At 44.3% G+C, this 23,089-nt stretch overlaps 2 long non-coding RNA genes across 3 annotated transcripts; both read right to left on the bottom strand.

The window, feature by feature from the left end:
• Positions 1-461: 461 nt before the first annotated feature.
• Positions 462-20,666, bottom strand: LOC135372504 (uncharacterized). 2 transcript variants are annotated; one of them, XR_010416011.1, is made up of 8 exons: positions 20,539-20,666; positions 19,306-19,353; positions 19,182-19,223; positions 19,056-19,119; positions 18,712-18,995; positions 17,766-17,926; positions 7,418-7,535; positions 462-590 (listed from the first exon to the last, which is right to left on the bottom strand). It is a non-coding gene; the product is annotated as an uncharacterized LOC135372504 (long non-coding RNA). The 2 variants fall into 2 exon arrangements; XR_010416010.1 differs by having other exon boundaries at positions 17,766-18,995.
• On the bottom strand, positions 14,505-16,580 carry LOC135372505 (uncharacterized). The gene is made up of 3 exons (XR_010416012.1): positions 16,328-16,580; positions 15,303-15,343; positions 14,505-15,205 (listed from the first exon to the last, which is right to left on the bottom strand). It is a non-coding gene; the product is annotated as an uncharacterized LOC135372505 (long non-coding RNA).
• Positions 20,667-23,089: the final 2,423 nt, after the last annotated feature.

Below are 23,089 nucleotides of genomic sequence, written 5' to 3'. Positions count from 1 at the left end.
ACCCCATAAACTTAGAACAGTGAAAGCTTCGCAGTCGGCGACCGAACAGGCCCTAATATCGCCCACCAGCAAAGTAACTGCTATTGAACATGAAATCGCTAATGTACGCGCAATTGCCTCCGGGCTTACATCAGTCCAATCTAGGGTGCCCAGTAAACCATTTACATCCTGACGATATCCATGTGATATCCATTTCTGGATATCCGGATGTCGACTGGAGATTCGTGGGGGTCCGACTTACATACACAGGACATCCGAGAGATATGCATTTTAACCCTCCTTTGTCATCCCAGATATGTCCCTGCAAGGTATTTTTACGGGTATCTGGACACAGTCTGGATGTCACAAATGCTGGAGATCCCACACAAAATGATGCCATAGTGATGTTTTTTTCTGTTTCTGGAAAGCATAGTTAGCATATGCCTGCAAGGGTTTCACTTCGAGATCATTTTATTAAACAATATATATGTACATATGTCACAGTGGTGTATCACAGTCTGTTATATACGTATAAAAGCCTTCCTGGGCTGTGCTTCTACTCTTGCGAGGTCTTCGCATAAAGTGGAACACGCGGGCACTGCAGGGCCCCTCTGAAATTAACAAAAATAAACAAAATTAACGGCGTTTCTGAACATGGTTAGAACAGTGTGCAACATGCATGTACATCCATAAAACAGAGACCCACAAAATCAATCACTTTAATAATATTTGCAAGATTGATGGTGATCACATTTCTAAGAAGCCAACTGAAGATGTTGCCCACGGGCAGGGGCATCCTGAGCAACATCTCAGAGAGCTCTGGTAACATTAGTGTCTGAAAGTGTCAGAAGAAAACCCAGGAAAAATGCCAGACAGCACAGCTGGCACCTGGAGTTCAGCCAGAGTGCTTCCATAGTCACAAGGTGACAGAATTGCAGAAGAAAATGATCCATTTTCTTCAGCAAGACTGATTGATCAATCACTAAATGCTTTAGGAGCCTGTTCTAGAAGGCAAATTCTTCCAAGTACTACAATCAGGACCTACACTTTGGTACGTAGCACCAAGTACCTAGGTACCTATACCCACTCATGTGTGGTTTTTAACATATTTGTAGCAGGAGCTACTGTATAAGGGTCAGGGAACTGCTTTGTGCTTAAAGACGACGAAATGCGACAAGTTAATAACATAATAAAACTGACGGTTGCTTTATGCGTGTGTAGTGTCTCGTAGTGATTCAGAGGCCAGGCTCCGCCGACGAAAAGCCCTTTATTCACTCCGGCAGTTCTTTTTATACCCAACACACATCCTAGCGCCCTCTATCTTAGACAGGGTGGTCCCTCTATCTTTTAAACCTTGAACTACTATACAACCCTATTTACAACACTTTCTCCCCCCACAAAAAAAAAAAAAAAATGGGAACGTTAGCAAAGTTAGAAAGTTAGCAAATTTTAGTCAAGGACAGCAACAAGTTCAATACATACCTATATACAATCAATAGTAACACTGCAGTATTCATTTATCAACATTCAACACTACCAATAAAGTTCGAGGGCCCCCGTACAAAACATTCACATTGAAAATAATGTAACAGTCCATTCTAAGAAAAACACGACATATTTTACATTTCGTAATCGGTCAATCGTTGGGGCAGCCTTACAACTCTTCTTCCTCGCGTTTGTGCTACGCCACTTCTACTCTCGTTCACTCCCCCTTCAGCACTCCCAACAGTTATAGTCCTTGTCTCCGACGATGCACCAAGACCCGTACTCACTGATGGCTCGTTACCCAATGGATATCTGTCTTGACATGTTAGGGGCACTTCTCTGACACCAACAGGTACCCCTACCTGCTCCTGTGGGGGTTGGACTGCAACTGTCTCCTCCATGCTCACTGTTGGCAAGGCCCTTGGGACGTCACTTCATCGCGCCATCATTTGCCTTTCGGCAACTTCCCACATCTTCCGCTCCGCTTGTCTGTCTTTCTCTTGACCAACCTTCGTTAACTTAGAAGCGTTCCATCTTCTTCCATCTTCCAACTCGAAAGTATTCCTACTCCATTGTTTTATGACCTTCTTCGGTGCTGAGTACTTTGGAAACCCCTTAGCTGCTGCAGCCATCTTCACCTTTACGTAGTTACCTACTTCCACTTTTGAGTCCCTAGCTCTTCTCTTCGTATCTGTGTAAGACTTCATCTGGTACTGGCGCCGCTGTACACGATCCCTCAGGCTCTTCAATTCCGAAGCCGGATCCTCGAAGAATTTCTTCTGGGGCAATCCCACGATGTCCAATCTTGTTCGTGGACGACGTCCATGTAGCAGGAAAGCTGGAGATACTCCTGTTGTGGCGTGAGGAGTCACCCTGTATATTCCCAGATAATCCCGAATTGCCCACTTCACGGGTCTCCTTTCCAAAAGTGAAACTTGCACAAGCTGCTTCAGCACTCGATTGAATCTCTCAATTTGGCCATTGGCCTGCGGGTAATACAACGAAGACCCCTTTATGCCCCTTTCTTGTAGAAACTGTTCAAAAAATGCAGATGTAAATTGTTTGCCACTATCAGTGACAATGCAATCCGGATATCCCTCTCGGGCGAAAAGTTCAAGTAGAAAAGATGTGACTGTCTGCGATGTCACCGTCGGTAGAAACTGAACCTCCGGCCATTTACTAAAATAGTCCACTACGGTAATAGCGAATCTTGAGTCTCTTGGTGCTAACTCAAATGGACCGACGATGTCCATGCCCAATTTTTTCCACGCTGCCTCCGGCAGTTCAACTGGCTGCAGTGGTGTAGGTAATATTTTTGCTGACTTGTCTGCACTCTTACACACAACACAACCTCTTATGGCGTGCTCCACCTCAGTGTCCATTCCGGGCCACCAGTATTGTTCACGCAGCCTTTGTTTTGTTCGCACCATCCCCTGATGAGACTCGTGGGCCGCTTCAATCAATCTCGAACAGAAGTTCCTGGGAGGAACTACACGATCCGCGCGTAACAGAACGTCATCTACGACTGACAATTCATCTTGAACGTAGAAAAATTTTAACAGTTCTTTACTGAGTGCTTTCTTCTCTGGCCATTTTGAAGTTACATATTTGATCACCTCCTGCAACCCATCATCACCTTGCACGGCTGCTGTGAAGTCATCCAACTGAATACAAGCGGACACAGCTGCCACAATCTCTTCCGTCTGTTCAACCGGGCTACCTTCCATGGGTAGTCTTGAAAGGGCGTCGGCCACAACATTATCTTGTCCTCGTTCATATTGCACAGTGAAGTTGTATTGCAGTAGCCTCGCACACCATCTCTCAATCCTCAAGGGTCGTCGGCCGGACCCACGTGTTGACAATAAGGTCTCTAAAGCCTGGTGGTCAGTCTTTAAAACAAAATGTCTCCCCCACAGATAGAGATGCCAATATTCCACTGCCCACAGGCATGCCAACGCTTCACGTTCTCCCGTGGTGTATTTTCTTTCTTGCTCTGTCAATGCCCTAGATGCAAACGCGACAGTCCTTATCTCATTGTCGACCGGTTGTTGCAACACCGCCCCAATGCCATAAGCAGACGCGTCCGTCGTGACGACAACTGGTAGTGATGAATCAAACATTGTTAGGATCCTGCACGAAGCCAACAATGTCTTCACTTCCTTAAAAGCGTTGTCTGCGTTCTTATCCCAGACATACTCCTGGCCCTTCCGAAGCAACCGTCGCAGGGGCTCCACTGTTTCTGCATACCGCGGAATGAATTTGGCGTAGTATCCTACCAGTCCCAAGAAGGAACGCAACTTTACAACGTCCGTTGGTAATGGTGCATTTACGACTGCATCCACTTTAGATTTCAACGGTGCAAGTCCCTTTCACTAACGTGGTGTCCCAAGAACGACAGTTCTTGCACACTGAATACACATTTTTCATTCAATTTCAAACCACATGAAGCAATACGCTGTAAGACTGCCCTCACATTTTCTGTGTGTTCTTTCTTCGTTTTCCCATACACAATAATGTCATCAATATAAAAAAGGACACCTTTGCACCCTCGCAAAATTTCGGCCATCAGCCGCTGAAATGCCGCTGGCGCAGACGCTAACCCAAAGCACTCTCGTCGAAAACGAAAAAGACCTTCATGTGTAATAAAAGTGGTGAGGTGCCTACTCTCCTCTGCAAGCTCCAACTGGTAGTACGCGGACGATAAATCCAGTTTCGAAAACCACGATGACCCCGCCAAAGCGTTTAACAGTTCTTCTGTGTGCGGTATGGGGAACCCATCAACTACAATTGCCTTATTTGGCTCTCTCAAATCCACACATAAGCGAATGCCTCCATTTCGTTTCTTCACCACTACTATCGGCGAAACCCACTCTGATGCATTTACTCGCTCAATAATCCCTAATGTCTCTAGACGTGACAATTCTGCTGACACCTGGTCCTTCAAAGTCAGCGGTAGTCGACGCAATTTACAAGCTACGGGTTTTACAGATGAACGAATTGCCACCCGATGCACAGCACCTTCCGCTAACCCAAGTTCATTTGAAAAAAGATCTGAAAAGTCCTTAATTTCCTGGGGTAAAACCCGAGTTTCCACCACGGTCTTCAAACAACTCAGCTTTGCGCCATCAATATGCAATCCCAAGTTCTGAATGGCATCTAACCCCAAAAGGGCCATTCCTTGCAGTACAACATAGAATGTAATATTTGTAGGCATCCCCCGATACTCAACACGTGCTACAAAGTAACCTAGCACAGGTATCTTCCCTTGCGAAAAATCCAATAATGTAACAGTTGATCTGGCTAACTCGCAACGTTTGGAAAAATTGTCTATATACACCTCATATGGCAAAATAGATACAGGTGAACCCGTGTCAATAACAAATTGCAGCTTGATGCCTTCCACACTGATATCAAGTGATATCGTCTTCCCCTTCTTATCTGTTAACGTGAGCACACTTAACTCATCATCGTCCCTTTTTCCAATCGCGTACACTTGCCTGTTACGAACGCTGTTACTCAAATGTTTACAAACTTTTTGAAAATGTCCTATTTTGCCGCATTTGTTACACGTTTGGTTTCTTGCTCTGCAGTCTCTAGAGTTTGCAAGATGCTTACCGGAACCACAACGGTAGCATTTTCTTGACATTTCTTGCCGTCGCCGAAGTGCTTCAGTCGCTTGCGGCGTCCGTCCTTTCCGTTCCGACGTCGATTGTCCTCGCTGTGCAACTGACTGCACTTGCATAGGTAGAACCTCCCTGTCCCTGGCGTCCGACTTGTACACCTGCGTTGCTTCCATTGTCTGCTCGATGACATCCATGATTTCTACTGCTCTGTCCAAAGTTAATTTGGACCCTTCCATAAGCAGGCGTTGCCGTACGTCGTCTCCACGAACGCCCCCAACTATTTGGTCCCGGAGCGCCTCCTCTAATCGTCCCTCGAAGCCGCATGTCGCCGCCAGTTGTCTCAAAGCCGTAACATAGTCCCGACCTGTCTCGGTCGGCAGCTCTTTACGCCTGCTGAACCGTCTTCTCTCAACCAACACGTTGACAGGTGTTCCAAATTGTCCGTCCAGAAGCTTCACCGCTTCCTTGTACTCATCTTCGCTCTTATCAGTGGCCTTGACATTCGTTGCCGTTGTTGACAGTACACGAAAAATTTGCCGCCCTTCTGCGCCCAAGCAATGCAGGAGTATAGCCTTTCGCCGGCTTGCCCTTTCTTCGCTGGTTCCAATCACCGTCAAGTAGTTTTCAAAATCTTCTAGCCACTGCTTCCAAGGTACCACCGGCTCGCCTGGCGTTTCCAGAAACGGTGACAACTGTGGTAGGCCTAACGTCGTCATTGCACTCGGCGGCTCCCCGCTGCGCAATTTGACAGCGCAGCACAGTAGAAACAGAAGACCCCAACAACGAACCCTAAGTAGCTTCATAGCGCATTCCTTCCAGCATCCTCGTCGCCAGAATGTAGTGTCTCGTAATGATTCAGAGGCCAGGCTCCGCCGACGAAAAGCCCTTTATTCACTCCGGCAGTTCTTTTTATACCCAACACACATCCTAGCGCCCTCTATCTTAGACAGGGTGGTCCCTCTACCTTGAACTCCTATACAACCCTATTTACAACAGCGTGCTTCAGTTTTCATTTCCCAGTAGTTCTGTGAGCTCAAGCTGCGTTCAATGCACACTGTTTTGCCGTAGTTTCCATGTCATGAAAGATGAAAGTCACTGAAAAGGTTAGCAGCAGTAGGAGTCGAACCCACATCTTCTGGATTGCTGGCAATCCAGAAGATGTGGGTTCGACTCCTACAGCTGGCTAACCTTTTCAGTGGCTTCCATCTTTCATCGTTAATTTCTTAGGCAAATTGAGGCTTTGTATGTATTTGTCCCTTCTATGTTGTTCCAGCCTCAGAACATCAGTTCTCTCATGTTCCATGTCATTTCTGTGTTTTTGTGTCACTCAGTGCATGAGTGTGCTTAAGAATTTTTGAGAAGCGAGTTGACCTGGAGGTGACATTTGTCTCCGATTCTGCTGCCTCAGTTTTTCTAGAAATGTGTTTATTAAAAACCGTTTGACTAGCGTATCTTAATTATTCAACATTCGAAGCAGTCCTGGAACACTTCAGACAGGTCCCTACTAGAGCACTGCATGGGGCCACATTTTTAGGCCCAGGCTCGGACTTCCTTTGATTTACCCGGCCGGGCCCGGCCCAAGCCAGAAGGATTACAAGTTTCTCGGCACAAACGTGGTCCGAGCCCGATAAATTTGTTGGCTACCCGTCCCACTGTATGAGGCTGTAAAATTTGACCCTAGCTAACTAAGAGAGGGGTAATACAGGCTCGAGTCCGACGTAGGCCTGGCAAATGTACGAGTCTGGACCGAGCCCGGACCCATAATGGTCATACATACCCAAGCTCAGCTCAGGCCCGCGACAAGAAAGCTTAACCCGACCCGGCCGGGCTCGGGTAAGCCCGGGCCCGCGCAGTGCTCTAGTACCTAATGTTGCAACTAACCCACCTGCAAAACCACATCCAGGTAACCCTTAGTCCAAATGGTGTTCCGATAAAAACAGAAAAGAAAAAAAAAAGTTTCCACCTTGACATGTGCTTTGACGGTGACCAGTGTGGTCCAGGGCGCATGTAAAACCAACCCGTGGAAAAACGATGCCATTTGAATATAATAATTTTTTGTGTGTCTTGGGAATCCAGTCAGGATTCATGCAGGGCAAAGCCCACATGTTGATCACAGTCCTCTTGCCAGATGCTGGTATTTCTAATGTTTGTGAACATGTACAATGGGGCTAATCGGTCATGCTCTTACACAATCAAGCACCTTCTGCTTAATGACGGCAATTATTTTTCTTGTTGTTGGTTTAACGCCATCTATGTTGATCTCGTCACCAACAAACGTGGAAACGTGAAAAACGTGGCAGAATAAAACGGAAATGGATAAGGATGCACACCTGTGTTACTTATTTGTCTTTGTCTCTCATTCGCTTGCACGCCGGAGCCCTCTTTGATCTCTTTTTCGATGTCGATGTTCGTAGTAGCGGTGAATCTTGCTTGGGAGCGCACAGCAGCCTGAAAGATGAGAGATGGTCAGTTACCCATGTGAACCTTTGAGATCAGGGTCATTCAATGCTAAGGTACTCTGCCATCATTGATATATATATTTAAAAAAAACACCTACACACAAACACACGTATACACGAGAGGTGGTGATTCCGGCAGGGAAGATTTGTTCTGAAGGTCTCAGGTCGAGATCAGTCTTCTTGAAATTTTTGTGGGCTATATGGCTTCAGGCCAGAAACGTGTGCCTCTTTTTGCTGCTGACCTACTGATTATTCCACTGCAGCTGTGACTGTTATGCTATTCGAAGGTGAATGACAAAACGGTATTGGCCGTGTAAAGGAAACCACATCTTCACCCTCAAATGATGCACACAAACAGTGCCGTTTCTGCTATCTCAGGGGTGAACAATTCATGGTGATTAGAGAGCTGTAGCATGCTAATCTTCAAAAAGCTGCTATGCACATTGCGCATTAGCAGAATTTTCAGAACGCGGTGATGCCTGTTGACACAGGTATGAATAACTATCAGATGGAGGAAATATTCAGCTACATGATACCAGAAAATTGGAGGACTACGGCTGGAAATGAGCGGCCACATTTTGAACTTTCCACCACTGATGTCAGTTTAGGAACACAATGGCATTCCACAGTGGAATGCTGCAACAGAAAGATTCTGGAATCCCTCAGTATTTTGTGGTATTTCCTTGTTTCTCTTTCTCTTTTTTTTTTCACAGCAGTTTTGCATGTGTGTCTTCTGACTGCTCAATATCTGGCTCAATTTTTTTAAAGACTGAGTGACAGACAAGTTGCGCAATATTTCTGGTTACTCATTAAATGATAATAAAAGTCCAAGCAGCCCCAATTTCAAGAAGCTTCATTCTGAAGCAGCCTGAGCAACTACTGAAACTAATCAAATACAATTCTTGTTCCAAGATAGGGTTTTTGGAGTGTACACGCCAGGATCTTTTATATGATTCTTCAATATGATCTTATCCAACTTATCCGAATCAAATCCAACTTGTGCCCAATGCTCAGATTTTTTTCTTTCATTAGCTCTCCCTAACTCTCAGAATATATTTAAATACACTTCAGCACCAAGACTTTACAGCTGCTTTAAAACTCCACTTCTTTCTGAGCATAATACATGTTAGTAATGCCATTTCAATATAGTTCATACCTTCACCAGATATGAAACTTTCTGCTGTCACTGCTATGTGCCATAATTATTTAACTGCCCACACTGTTGACATGTAATTATAACGACAACTCAAAAGTTATCTAAAGCACAAATACCACAGTGGATCAGGAATTTTTTAGCACCTCTCTCAATACAGTTCACTTTGTTCTCGACTGTGCACGGTACTTCTACTTTGACTGGTGACCATGTACAGTGCTGGACAAAAGTTTACGGAACGCGCGAGCGGCGTATTTTCTCTGGGCAGAGACACCCTAGCGGCGAGCGGAAGCGGGCGAGTCCACCCGTTCAAAGGGATGGAAGAGTGCGCTTGTGGCGACTCACCGTGGTAGTAGTGGTAACTTTGCTTTTGAGTGTAACGAAAGCCAAAATGGTTTCGTTTTCGGTCTACTGCACCGAGCGCGAGTGGCTATCGCGGGAAGGAAGTCTCCCCGCTATCGGAGAGATAACAGGGCGCTAAGATGAATTGAGGTGACAACGGGCTCGCAGTGCCTAGCTTTTTTCTTTTTTTCTTTGACAAAAACAGAAGAAAAGAGCGTATACCCTTGAACACACACACAAAAAAAAAGAGGCAGGGGGAGACGATACTGTCCCAATACTTTGTCGGCCCCCTTTCGCAGCAATAACTGGGGCCATACGCACAGGAAGGGAAGCGTATAGCCGACGGACAAGGTCCACGTCTTCACGTAGCAAGGACCACTCTGCTTCTATAAATTCCCAGAGTGCGTCCTTGCTCCTTGTAGGCGTCCGTCTCTTGCTCATCCTATTCTTCAGGCTGCCCCAGACATTTTCGATGGCTCTGCGCATGCCATGTCAGCTGCATTACGCTGAGGCGTAAAAAAAGAAAAAAAGCTAGGCACTGCAGCCCGTTGTCACCTCAGTTCATCTTAGCGCCCTGTTATCTCTCCGATAGCGGAGGGACTTCCATTCGCGCTCGGTGCAGCAGACCGAAAACGAAGCCATTTTGGTGTTCGTTACACTCAAAAGCAAAGTTACCACTACTATCACGGTGGGTCGCCACAAGCGTACTCTTTCATCCCTCCGAACGCGTGGACTCGCCCGCTTCCGCTCGCCGCTAGGGTGTCTCTGCCCAGAGAAAATACACCGCTCGCGCGTTCCGTAAACTTTTGTCCAGCACTGTACATACTAGTCCGTATTCACCAGCCGACTTGAACCATTGGTTTAGTGACGTCGGGTTTAAATCGATCACGTGATCTCTCCGGCTATGAAGAGCGGTTGACCAAAGGGTGACCACAACGCATGCGCACTATTGACATTGGCACGAGATGGTTGAGGGGAGGGAGAACGTAGCAGACGACAGGATTGTGAAGAGGAAGGCTCCCGTTTGTTTTTTGATTATGATGTTAACGGAAGAAAAGTTCAGGCGGCGCTGGCGCTGCTGCAGGTGGTTGCGGATCGGGGTGTCGGTAATCGTCGGTTATGCGAATGCGTTATGCCTACCGCTGTATTTGTGAATGACAAGCTCTTGATATGGTCGCTAAAAAGAGAGCGTTTGCCATGTTATTTGAAAGGCAGCAGCAGGTATCCTCGCGCAGGTGATCGTTGTGCTTTCGTCGGTGTTCGGTCGTCGATTGTGAATGCGTATAATAACGTCATCCGCATCGACCATCGCTTTTTTATCGTCTGTTGTGCGGCCTGTGTGGTGAACTGCAACGATCAAGATAGCCTCTCGATTGATGGGGAATTCCAGCAGAGTCTTTTATACGCTTTCGAGCCTGATATCATGTTCGCAACGTGTGTACAAGTGCTTGATCACTGTAGGCTACGTAAACAGAAAGAACACTGATGCAAGGGTGACCTTATCCTGCAGGTGACTCCCATACGCATAACTCGACGTGGTACTTTCAACGTGCCACAAATCTGCAACGCGTTAGACCATCTCTTTGCTGGCTGTGTTTCTTTGGAGTGTGACTCCTACGGAAAACGTACTCATGGTGCTGCCTTGTTTACGTCCTGGTCATGTGTGTGTGTGTTTTTCTTTGTTTGTTTAGCGCTGTTTTCGTCAGTTACCCAGGGCGTCCCTGCTTGTGAGCGTGGAAGTTGCCAGTGTCGTGACCCCCTGTTAGTGCGGTGCTGTGCTGTGCTTACCTCTGATCTCCTTTATTTCTGCATTTCAGCATATAAGATTATTGTACAAATCATTAAGCACTAAATTGATTGTTCTGTTCAGACAACAAAGATACATCATTATGTTGCGACTGTCTCTTGCTCTGATGAAATTTCACACAATGGGAACATACCTAATGTATATATTTGTCCTTACTTGTCATCAGCTATGATGCACTTGACATCACAGATGTAATAATTGCAAAAATAAACGGCCACACTTTAATGCCATTACACTGCATCCGAGCCATTCAGAATTTGTAGTTTATTGAGACTGTGTACACAAAATACAGATGTTAAAATGAACCAAATACCTCGTAAAGAAGGATATCTTATACCGGTTTCAATAGTGGTGTTTCAAGGATGGAGCAAACAGGAAAGGACCAAAGAAGACACACACAACAACAGCTGCAACATCAGCCACAAACAAGCCTGTGCTGCCATTTTGTTCAATAATTGTGTTGAGCTTATTTGTTCAAAGCCCTATATTATTCAGGAAACACTTTTACGCACCTGGTTGGGGACTTATCTATTTTTCCATGTTCATTCTTTACAAACTTCTCTCTCGACTCCATACTGGCATTGTAAGCAATTTCACTGGCATTATCATCGCACCATTACATGCCAAAACATCACCACCACCAATGCCTAAGAACTCCCCACAGCTCATGCCATGCTATAATACGGCTGCCAACAGCACATCATGCACTAAACAAGCGTATGAAGGCGGGGTGGTTGGTACGAATTCATTCCGCAGCAAAGAGACGTGGACAGAAGGACGACGACTGCATCATTCACTACGATCTTTGAAATCACTCCTTATTCAGGCTTTTTTTTTAAATTTATAAAAGAATTTGCATAGCGATGCAGTTACAGTTATCACTTCACTCTTACACAGATCACTCAACTTTGACTGTGAAATGACATAAGAGGCCTTTGTGATGCCACGAGAAAGATAATCGCCATTGTACAATTGTGTAAACTTATTTAGGGAATCCCAGTTTTCCATGCTTTACTGGATTGCAGACATCCTGAAATACAGACGATGATTCAAGCAACTCAGCAACTGGGCGTTTGAGGCTTACATGTTTGTATCATCCGTATGTGTGGCCTGCTTCGACTAATTTTCGTTTACACAGATGATAAAGCTATGAAAAATTATTGCACAGGCTGCATTTCTGCACTGTGTGGTTATGCAGTTTGACTGCGCACCTTTGTACTGAGAGATTGTGCTATTTCTTGAGAAACAATACAGTGGAATACTACAGCAAGGCACACCTAGAGATGCTCATTCTAGCATAAAATCTCAGTGCTACAGCAAACAGCAGCACTGATTATTGTCTGCTCGCTTTCTATATTGATCTGTATCATACCGTAAGGGGAAGTCTGCAGTGGAAAATTGGACGCAATGCAAATAAGCTTATACAAAGAAAAGGATGCAACTTGAAATCATGTGCATCTTAGCTAAAATGTGCTGTATTATTTTTATTAAAATTTACATGATTGTATATCTTTCTTCTGCAATTTCAGTTATTTTTTAGCCACATTGGCAGTTGTCACTTTGCAGAAGCCGACATATTGATCCAGTTATGTCCGCACAAATCTATGCAATTGCACAGTTTAATGTAGTGAGCATGGTGTACTGTATCACCAAGGTCAAAGCCTGGGAGCAGATTTATGGGACACAATGCTGAATTCGTGGTAAAATAATGTAGATGCCTCTGCATGACTAACCACCTAACTTCAGTAATGAGTGGTGGACATGCAGAGTCTTCAGGCAACTCCTGGTAATTAATACATGTCATATGGGAGATGGTTTGCAAGATACCAGCACCCAAAGCAACAGTTTCACAGATTCTGGCCATATGCATTACGTTGGCACACCCAAGAAGAGCATGTAACTACTTCGGTCCACTTCACTGAACTTTAGCACCCCTAAGAGGGCCATAGAAAATGTGGGGGGAGGGGGGGGGGTTCTAAAAAGAAACAGTAGTAGTGTCAATTTCCCATTAAAAAGAAATGAAAAATTCCACACACACAACCACAAGATTTCTGAACCTATGGTGAAGCTAGCTCTTACACAGACATGTTTTTTGTGGGGCATGGCATGGTGTGCCTAAGCTAATGCCAGTCACATATTTGAATAGCAATAAATTTGTATAGCAATTATTTTCTTCACATATGGCATTGAAGAACGGCTTACCTGAAACAAAATAAATAATCAGGTTTGACACATATACAATCATACGTCACAGGCATTTGGTGCCAGTCATGCAGTGAAAGCAGTGTGCACGAGACGCCACATATTCTCCTGGTGATCATGTGAAGGCTTTCCAACAGTAAATGTATGTACGTGGTATCTTGTATTGCAACAGCATTCAGGCACTGTTTCGGATGACAGATCCATAGGTGTTAGAATCATTTGTCATGATGCTGATAACACATTCTTAGTTACACCAGCACTTTGTGACCGTAGTATGCCCATATTCTGTTTATTCTCCACTCACTGCTGTACATTTATGGGTGGAGTGCGAGTCAAGGAAGAGGAGAGCTGGTGTGAAATGAGAGTACCGATGTACAGGACATGTCATACAGCAAAAACCATGGACACTTAGCATGCAGCTGCCCTGAGCTGGTGCAAGGAGAACAAGTTGTAACATAATTGAAGGTAAAGTGATGTACCACGCATATGCATATTAGCAGGATTTGGTTTGGTTCAGCTATTCAGAACACGTTCAAGACATGCACAACACAGCCAAATTAGAGGGTAGTGTTTCGGGTGTGTTGTATGTTGTGTGTTGCTACCGTCAATAAATTTTCCTATTACAATTAGAGGTATTGTGGCATTTGTGATGAATAGAAGCATGATTGCAATGTGGATGCAGGTGTATATGATAAATCATGTGGCATGATTCCATAGGGATGTGTTTTTCGATTCTTAAGATTTACCTCAACAGGATCAACGTGGCTTCAACCAAAGTTAGCTTGAAAGAGGGGATCCCGACGTTTCGGAGCTGAACCGGCTCCTTCTTCAGGGGTGACGAACTAACAGGGCTAACTTTGGTTGGAGCCACGTTGATCCTGTTCAGTTTCTACCCAACCAGGCACACCTGTGTCAAGCATGTTCACGTTTAAGATTTACCTGTACAGGATATGAGGCTACACAAAAAGAGTGCACAGATCACACCAGTGTAAAGCTGCAGTGCGTAGAGTAATTTTTAACAGTCCTGCTCACAAAATGATGCAGAAAAGCATGCGTACATTTTTACTTGAAAGAAAAGCCTTGAGCTTCAGGAGACACAAAAGGGACACCATTTTTTGTTTAGCGCTGTATTCACACTGAACAGATGAGCACATGGATAAACTCTGTGGCCATATGACAGCTATCAACAACGTAAAAGGAGGAGAGCTAGTGTAACATGGGTGCTTGTTTACCCTGCTTTACTACTGTTGTCTATATCCACACTGAACACATGAGCACAGAAATAAACTATGCGGCCATACAGCAGCTGTCAGTAACGTAAAAGAACGATAGCTACTGTTAACATGGGTGCATGTTCTTCCATGTGCTCGTGTGGTCAGTGTGGATATAAACGGCTGCAGTGGCTGGACAAATCTGTACCCATGTCAACGCAAGCTAACTTTCTTTTGAGTAGTTGACAACTGTCATGTGGCTATGTACAATTTATCCATGCGCTCATGCTGCAGTATGGGGGAACGACATTTCCATTTTGATGTTGCATGAACCAGCTGACTCCTATTATAATTGTCAATACTATCTATTGATGAGTCTGTAGCCTATGTTTTGTTATATTCATCTGGAAGGTGCTGTATGCAGTAATTGCAGTTGATCTAATTTTCAACTTTAAGTGCAGTTCAATGGGAGCAAGAGAGCTTCAAAGTTTCTGTACACATTGCCCTTTATTCCTGTGCAATTCAAACGTACTGCAGTACGACACCTCAGATATATTGGTGGAGTCAGCATGTGGAATGTAGCAAGGATTTTTTTTTCCTTGTGCGCCATTGCTCACTTATGTTCTCATGTGACCTTGACAACTAATTGAGCAGGATATCCAGAGTGCACGTTTCCATGAAAAAAGTCATCCTTGTGGAACTACGTAATAGCCTTTATTGTCTGAATATAAACAAAAAGCTCACGAATACAAAGTTGTTGTGATGAATGAGTCCATAGCAGAAATTTTCAAGAGAGGATCTCCAGAATATATGTGCTTATACAATGCAGAAAAGCTGTCAGTGATTGGTCATGGTTATGTACCTGCAATAGTAATGATGATTCCAAAAAAGGTTTGCAGCCTCCTTTAGCACATTGCTGTGTAATGTGTTTTGCAGAAGCAGCCCTACAAAAGCACATCTACTGTTACCAAATGATATCAATATGGAAGTAAGCAGCTGTCCCTTTGAATGTTTTCTAATGTAGCAGTGGCAACACGATACCTGAATAACATATTTTTATTGGTCTGTTCTGCTGTGGCATGCTGAAATAAGTAAAACACACATTTCAGTTTCATCTATGCTTGCATGTGAATCCAGGGGAAATGGGGACCTCCTTAGCTTTTGCTCCGGTATTTTCATAATCGGGGAACGTAAAATCTGCTCAAATTTCGTTTTCAGTGTAGTGCAACAACATGCAATATCTCCATGCCTTGATAGTACCCACACAACAGCCGCAAGACGCTAATGCACTTTATGATCAGTCCTATTGCACTGTTAGATGTCTCTGGAGATTAGACACGCTGCGAAGAGGTGATAGATACTGGGATGGTTGATAAGCATGCCAGTGAATAACGCCCCCAATTTCTCCATCGGGGCTTGCAACAAACATCTAGCACGTTATTGCTCTTACTGTAAAATGACAGGAGCGCGACAGTGTGTATCACAGGAGATGACGCTCATAATAAGCGCCAGCACTACTTATGGTTTGTTTTTGAAGATGCACATTGACGTTCGGCCATCCGCACGCTCTCTCGGTCCCTTGGATTGGTATATGGATTTTGTCCAGTGGCACATGTCGATGTCACTCTCTTTGACCACACTTTGACGGTGCTTTTTACGTTTGTCATGCAAAAGTTCGCAATAGCGCCTTCTAAAAACAACAGCCGCATTTCGTACCCCCGGTCAAGCGTTACGCTGTTTTTGTTTACGAACCGTGCATTTGAAACGATTCTGCTTAATTTTTACCAGTTAACTTCGAATTAGTGCAACATCACCTACCGCAACCAATCTACGATAGTTTTTTCAACACACACGTCCACAGTAGTTGCAACGTATACTTAGACCGATGTTAAACTAGCCCCTCCCCTAGTTTAAAATACGTCCCATTCAAATGCATGGGGCTTAAACCACCAGTTTAAGTAGCTTGGGTGGATGATCGAAATGGAACATTTGAGGCAAATATTCGTCCCATTGTGATCAATTCTGTCTCCTGTGCGCTTCTAGTAACTATATTAATCGAAACTTACCCAAGATTTGATGAAAAATTCCTCGTGAACCGGGGATTAGGCCTACCGGCCACCATCGCTTCTGGCAGACTCTGGTGAAATACGCATGCGCTGTGCAGGAAGCTCGCTATGTGCGCCGCCATAGGCTTCACAGCAGCAGGTGGTAGAGCATGGGGTGGTGATCCAGGATTGGCGAACGAAAGTCTCACGTGATTGATTTAAACCCGACGTCACTAAACCAATAGTTTAAGTAAGTTGGTGAATACGGACTACTGTATCTGCCTTGCCATAATTGCAGCTGCTGACGCCAGGCTCAGTGACACAAACCTCCTGGTTTAGGCTAGCTCGCCTACAGATGTATGACTTTTGGAAACAATTTTAATTGACAATTATTATTATTAATAACAGTAAAGTTAAAATATTGCAGGATTTGTCTACTGGTATACCAGACAGCTACTCCGACGACTAAAAGGTTGTAAATCAACACAGGAGCAAGTACAAGCCGTACGTGCAAAATGACAGCTGTAAAAAAAAAAAAAAAAACGTTCACTGCTTCACTCAAGAACGCCTGCTGAAATGCCGTCTGCAGCAGGCCAGAAAGCCGAAAGAACAAAACAAAAAAATTCCCACTCATTCGAAATAGCTGTTCGCCAATTTGCTGGCATAATGTAATTGAAAGCCTGCTCCATGCGATTACGTATCAGCTGTTAAGATGAGGACCACCTGATGCTAAAATAGCTGTCGAGTTTTGTGAAGTTTGTAAAAATTTTTATTTGAAATCCCATTAACCTACTGCTCAACACCTTCAGCACTAGCAAAATGCTTAAGAAGCTGATAAACAAAGTGGAAATGGCGTCGCTTGGGCACAACATTAGAAGGTCAACGGGACATTCATGTTACGCACCTCAGGATTTGGCATTTCATCTTCCCACAACATCGGGGGCCGGGGATTGGCAAACAGGTGAGGAGTGGCAGAAATACAAGGGAGGCTTTCCTGACTATGATACTTAATAGACTCACAAAAAAAAAGTCAAGAAAACGCATGTTTCACGGACACCTGTTCCATGTACCTAATTTGTTTAAGAATAAAAATAATTTGGAGGTTACAACTACTATTGTTATACTGATGACAGCTGAGCTATGTGTTATATTTGACATAGAATTGGCAAACGATCAGTAACAGTAATGGGAACAACAACAAATGGCATACTATATTAGTGAAACGGAGAACTGTAGCAGTATTGGAAACGGTACTGGATACAAAGATCATCCATTACAGGGCACATCAAACAGGAACCAAACTGAACAATTGGCACTGAATTATGGTAATGACAATTATTACAAAGCTTTGTATAGCTCTGTGGCTAAAGTAAAATTCCCAGGCAACAGAAACGGGCTACTTAGAACACATTACATGGCACTTAAATTAGACATTGTAATTGTGCTTGTGCATACTTACCAAGGATGGAGTCAGTAAGCCTCAGTTCAACGAACTTGAACTTCCCCTTGTGGCCCTCCCAGCTGTAAACTGTTGCTAACTTGTCCGTCATGATATGGGTAAGGATTCGTTTTGATAAACGTTTTAAGTGTATTCCTGCCAAGAACAGCGAGCTCTTGTACCTGCAGAAAATGTATTTACTTATAAGCCCTTATTTGCGATGTGAAAAAACTATAAAATATGGTAGGCTTGTTACAACTGAACCTCTGTATGCAAGAAGGGAATAAGTTAACTTATTCCGTTTAATATTTTTGCTGCAATGACATCTACATACCAGTATGTATCTGCCAAAAAAAATTTAGGACGGTATTGCAATTTATTGACCCGCTACCCGAGGTTAAGAAATGGGAAAGGTATGCGTGTCAATGGGATCGGCCATCAGATTAGGCCCCTTTTCTCAATTTGGGATTTTACGACTTATCTCCTTATTGCATACAGAGGTTCAATTATTGCTTGATGTATGCAATCTGTTCATACACATGGGTGCTCAAAGAAGTACCGGAAATGCTCTAAAGCTACCTGCACAGCATTTTGTACCATGTTGCTGCCATGCGCCTTCATCCTCAAAGAAATGTGGTTGAAAAGAGGGTACAGATTTTTGGGCAGGGACTACTAGCAGTAATGCTAACGGCAACAACATGAGTGCTGTGACCCTCCGAGTTGTTCAGATTGTTCAGATATAGCTTCATGACAGGTGTTCCATTACTGGAAACGAAACGGAAAATCTGGTACTGCAAACGAATGACAGCATCCAAAATATGCCTGTTCGATTTCCGAGATCCAATCTGGATGCAGATAAACTATAATGATTCCCTGTTCCTGGGAATCATTATACATGTAGTTGATCCGTATACAGACTGGATCGCTTCTGTTTATGCTTGCTTCGGTAATGGAAGGAGTTTCTTACCTTTCTTCGAGTAATGTAGACCAGATATATTGACCCATAAATTGCACTTTCGTATACCTATAAGAAGCACAAACTAAACATTTCACTGACAAACTGCTTTTGAGTGTCCTTCGTGAGTTTCCTCTCAAAAGTCTCCAGTTCCTCTGCTGTCTCAAATGGTTCTACTGGCACGAGTGAAGCATCGGGAGCAGCTGGATTGGATGGCAGTCTTGACAAAGTGTCACTCAGCTGCTGTTGACCCAGGCGCAAAATCAGCAGATTCTTCAGTAACTGACGCTGGAATTCTGTCGGGTATCTTAGAAATTAGTGGCTGCAATTTGCCCAGTCATTGTGGCCGTATTTACCGCATTTGTGGCATCACACTTTCTTCGGATTTTGGCGGCTGCGGAGTGTGAGCTTCACCCAGTCCTGTGTCATGTGAATGTTTTAATACCACCACTGTGAAAGAATGCTCCAAAATTATTCCTCACCAATTTCTTCTTCAAGTTGTGACACAGACGTCACTTGTGTAGCTTCAAGTTAAATACATGAAAATAGAAAAAGGAAGTACATAAGCGTTACAGGCAGCACAAGCTACTTGTGAACTTTTCATACCATCGATGGAGTCGAGTTCACATGTCTCTGAATGTGGTGGCGAAACTTCTACAAGAACAAAACAATCATCATGTAGGAAATTAATGGACAGCAAGAGCAACTGCGCTCCAAACGGAAACAGGAGAAGACGAAAGCAATGTCTCACGCGGCTTTTATTGTTTGTCATATTTTTTTGCCTTATTTGCTATTCTGCACGAAATTAATTTGGGAATAAAGCTGCTCATTGGCTACCTCTACCCACTGGTTGAATTACGACGACACTTCAGAACGGAACAAGTTAGAACACATTTTTTTTATAGTGAACCTGACATACTGACTCACAATTTAAAAGCCCTAGGGAAGTCGGTACTCATGCCATGATCTACAGTGTGATCAGGGGTGGAAGTGGTGTCACATAGGAGCAGAAAAAATTCAATTTTGGAGCAGTTTAGCACCTGCTGGGAACACACTTCAGCAACACATTTCAGGAATAAAAAAAATTGCAGGCCTTCTGTTAGTGCCGCCCTCGTGCAGTTTCACGCTATTGTTCTAAAAAGGTTTCCTCTTACTCATAAAGCGCTGTCAGACGCAGGAGCTATTAGAACACGGCTATCTGCAAAGTGCCCTTGTCGTGATTGTAGCTTTGTATGTGAGACATTTCATGCAAAAATTACTGCTACAACAGAAACAAACAAAAAGGGTTGGAACACAGGAAAAAATGTGTGCTGCCAAATGAGATTGGCACCGAGAAACACTGACTAAACCCAGAACTTCAACAGGTTGTCTACTAAACTGTAGCCTTCAAATTCCCTGACTTTCCCAGGTTTTCACTGACGATTTCAAGCGAATTCCCTGATCAAAACAAAAGGGAACTTGGTGCCTCCTGCTACGTTGTGGTATGGATCCCTCATAAAATGGATCATTTATTGAGAAATTAGTAAGACTGCCCTACTTTTCTGCCTCTCGGCTTGTCATATTGGCGAACTGCTACTCGTGGCAATGTTGCTGTTGTGTGGGCGCTCAACCACTCATCAGCACTCGCGATTCACTGCGCATCATGATGGCACTCGTCTGCGATTTTCCCGGACTTCAGCTACCTTTTTAGCAAATTCCCTGACAATCCCCTGACTTTTCCAGGCGCATCAAAATTCCCTGATAATTCCCTATTTTCCAGGTTTCCCAGGTTGGTAGACACCCTGTTCAAATTCGTTTATATGAATCGGATGGAACTGAAAAGAAACACTTCAGCTGAACCTGCTTGTATGTCCCCGACCCAGCGAAAACATCAGTTTCCGTAGCTGGCTAGGAGACGACATGCCATCCATGTCCATCCAGACTGATCGGATGTCCACTTTCGAGCCCTGTGTACAAGCGGTTTTTGAAATCAGAAGCCTTGCATGTACAGTACACTCTCGTTAATGCAAACCATCGTAATTCAAACTGGTTCCCAAGTGTCTGAATTAATGAGAGTCTACTGTATCACGGAGATTCTACAGGGTGTCCCAGAAAACATGTCGTTGAATTATAATTAAAAGACTACACCACCTAGAGTCATGCGCTCAATGGCATTTTGTTCTTACTATGTTTTTGCCACCCCCTGATGTGAACATCGTGCAACGTAAGTTTAAGCGAATTTTTGCGAACTGAAGTCAGAAATTTGCCAAGTAAAGGTCACCTTTTTACGCCACCAATGTGAAGAGACTGTCTAATTTTCTCAAATTAATGATAATTGACAGGGATATTCAGGAGCTATTCCATCTGAAAAAATAGCCGAACATCATGCTTTACGGAGGTTGCACAGGATAGCGTGCGGCGAATTTTTCAGCGAAATCGTTGTCAAGTCTGACGAAAGGTGGTTTGGAAACCCAGCCCACCCTGGCATCGCAGAGAGATAACACAGGCATGGCTTATCATGTCCGACTTTCGCTTTCCCTCTCCCAATTTCAGGAACTGTTACTTTTTCTACTATCACTCTGACGACTGTGAGCGATTACGCTCAAAAAGTCATCGTGCGTTATGGTCCGGTGCTCCGAAAAGCATGGTGTTCGGCTATTTTTCCCAAAGGGTTAGCTCGCGAATATCACCTTCAATTTTCGTGAATTTTCGTGAATTTGGCACGCTTTCATAATAGCGGGGTAAAAAAAAGTGACCTTTACTCGACAAATTTCTGAGTTGAGTTTGCAAAAATTTACAGGTTGCAAAAACCTAATGAGAACAAATGCAGCTGACCGCATGATTCTAGGTGGTACAGTTTTTTTTAATTATAATTCAACCACACGTTTTTTGGGACACCCCGTGTACAAGCAGTTAAATCTCGCGCCGCACCGTGACAATGTGCGGGCATCTGTGAGCGAGGCTAGGCAGAACGTATGAGCTAGCCGTGACGTGTATCAGAGACAGCTGCAACAGTTACATCCAAAACCACTCGACTCAGGTTGACTTACCTGACTTGGTAGCAATGTTATGGCAATAGCACTCATTGGCACTGTTCTCGCTACTACATAGTCAGCCACTGAAGAGTGGCCAGACAAGTAGTGAAAACAGTGCAACCAAATACCATTAGAATCATCACTGCCCTTGGCTAAGGACATCGTGTTGCACATTTTTCATTTGCGCGTAAGCTGGCACAGGAACTAGGACGTAGTGCCGCATTACGCAATTGGTACAGACGGGACTTCCACCCCTGAATCATTTGTATCTTCTCCGGTTATTATATTGGGCAAAAATGCATCTAGTATGGAATGTCAACTTTGCATTAGGCAACTGCAGCATGTTACGTAAAGTGTTCACTCTGTTGTAATTTGCTGTGAGTACTGTTTCACAGTACTCAGTATGTATGTATATATATATATATAGATACTCATTGAACGATGCGACAGCACCAGAGGACACGTGTTTCGCCGTGTTTTTTTCGGAGTGCTCAGTCACCCTCCCAGGTGTATATCGCTCGCTGAGTGACCCCTGGTTTGCCAATCCCGAACGATGCGCAGCTACCCAGGGCCGACGAGCCGCAAACACGGCGAAACACGTGTCCTCTGGTGCTGTCGCATCGTTCAATGAGTATCTGTTTCTCTACGTGCAGCCATAGAAGCCATTTTAATCTGTAAGTTTGAATTTCAAACACGTCTAGCATCATTTACTTATTTTTTTAATGGCTTTTCCCCCTTCTTTATAATTCACTGGCTTGCACTGTGGCATTGAGGAGTGCTCAGTCACCCTCCCAGGTGTATATCGCTCGCTGAGTGACCCCTGGTTTGCCAATCCCGAACGATGCGCAGCTACCCAGGGCCGACGAGCCGCAAACACGGCGAAACACGTGTCCTCTGGTGCTGTCGCATCGTTCAATGAGTATCTGTTTCTCTACGTGCAGCCATAGAAGCCATTTTAATCTGTAAGTTTGAATTTCAAACACGTCTAGCATCATTTACTTATTTTTTTAATGGCTTTTCCCCCTTCTTTATAATTCACTGGCTTGCACTGTGGCATTGAGGAGTGCTCAGTCACCCTCCCAGGTGTATATCGCTCGCTGAGTGACCCCTGGTTTGCCAATCCCGAACGATGCGCAGCTACCCAGGGCCGACGAGCCGCAAACACGGCGAAACACGTGTCCTCTGGTGCTGTCGCATCGTTCAATGAGTATCTGTTTCTCTACGTGCAGCCATAGAAGCCATTTTAATCTGTAAGTTTGAATTTCAAACACGTCTAGCATCATTTACTTATTTTTTTAATGGCTTTTCCCCCTTCTTTATAATTCACTGGCTTGCACTGTGGCATTGAGGAGTGCTCAGTCACCCTCCCAGGTGTA

Source organism: Ornithodoros turicata, unplaced genomic scaffold (genome assembly GCF_037126465.1).
Source record: "Ornithodoros turicata isolate Travis unplaced genomic scaffold, ASM3712646v1 Chromosome15, whole genome shotgun sequence".
Lineage (NCBI taxonomy): Eukaryota > Metazoa > Arthropoda > Arachnida > Ixodida > Argasidae > Ornithodoros > Ornithodoros turicata.
This window is presented reverse-complemented; position numbering and strand designations above follow the sequence as displayed.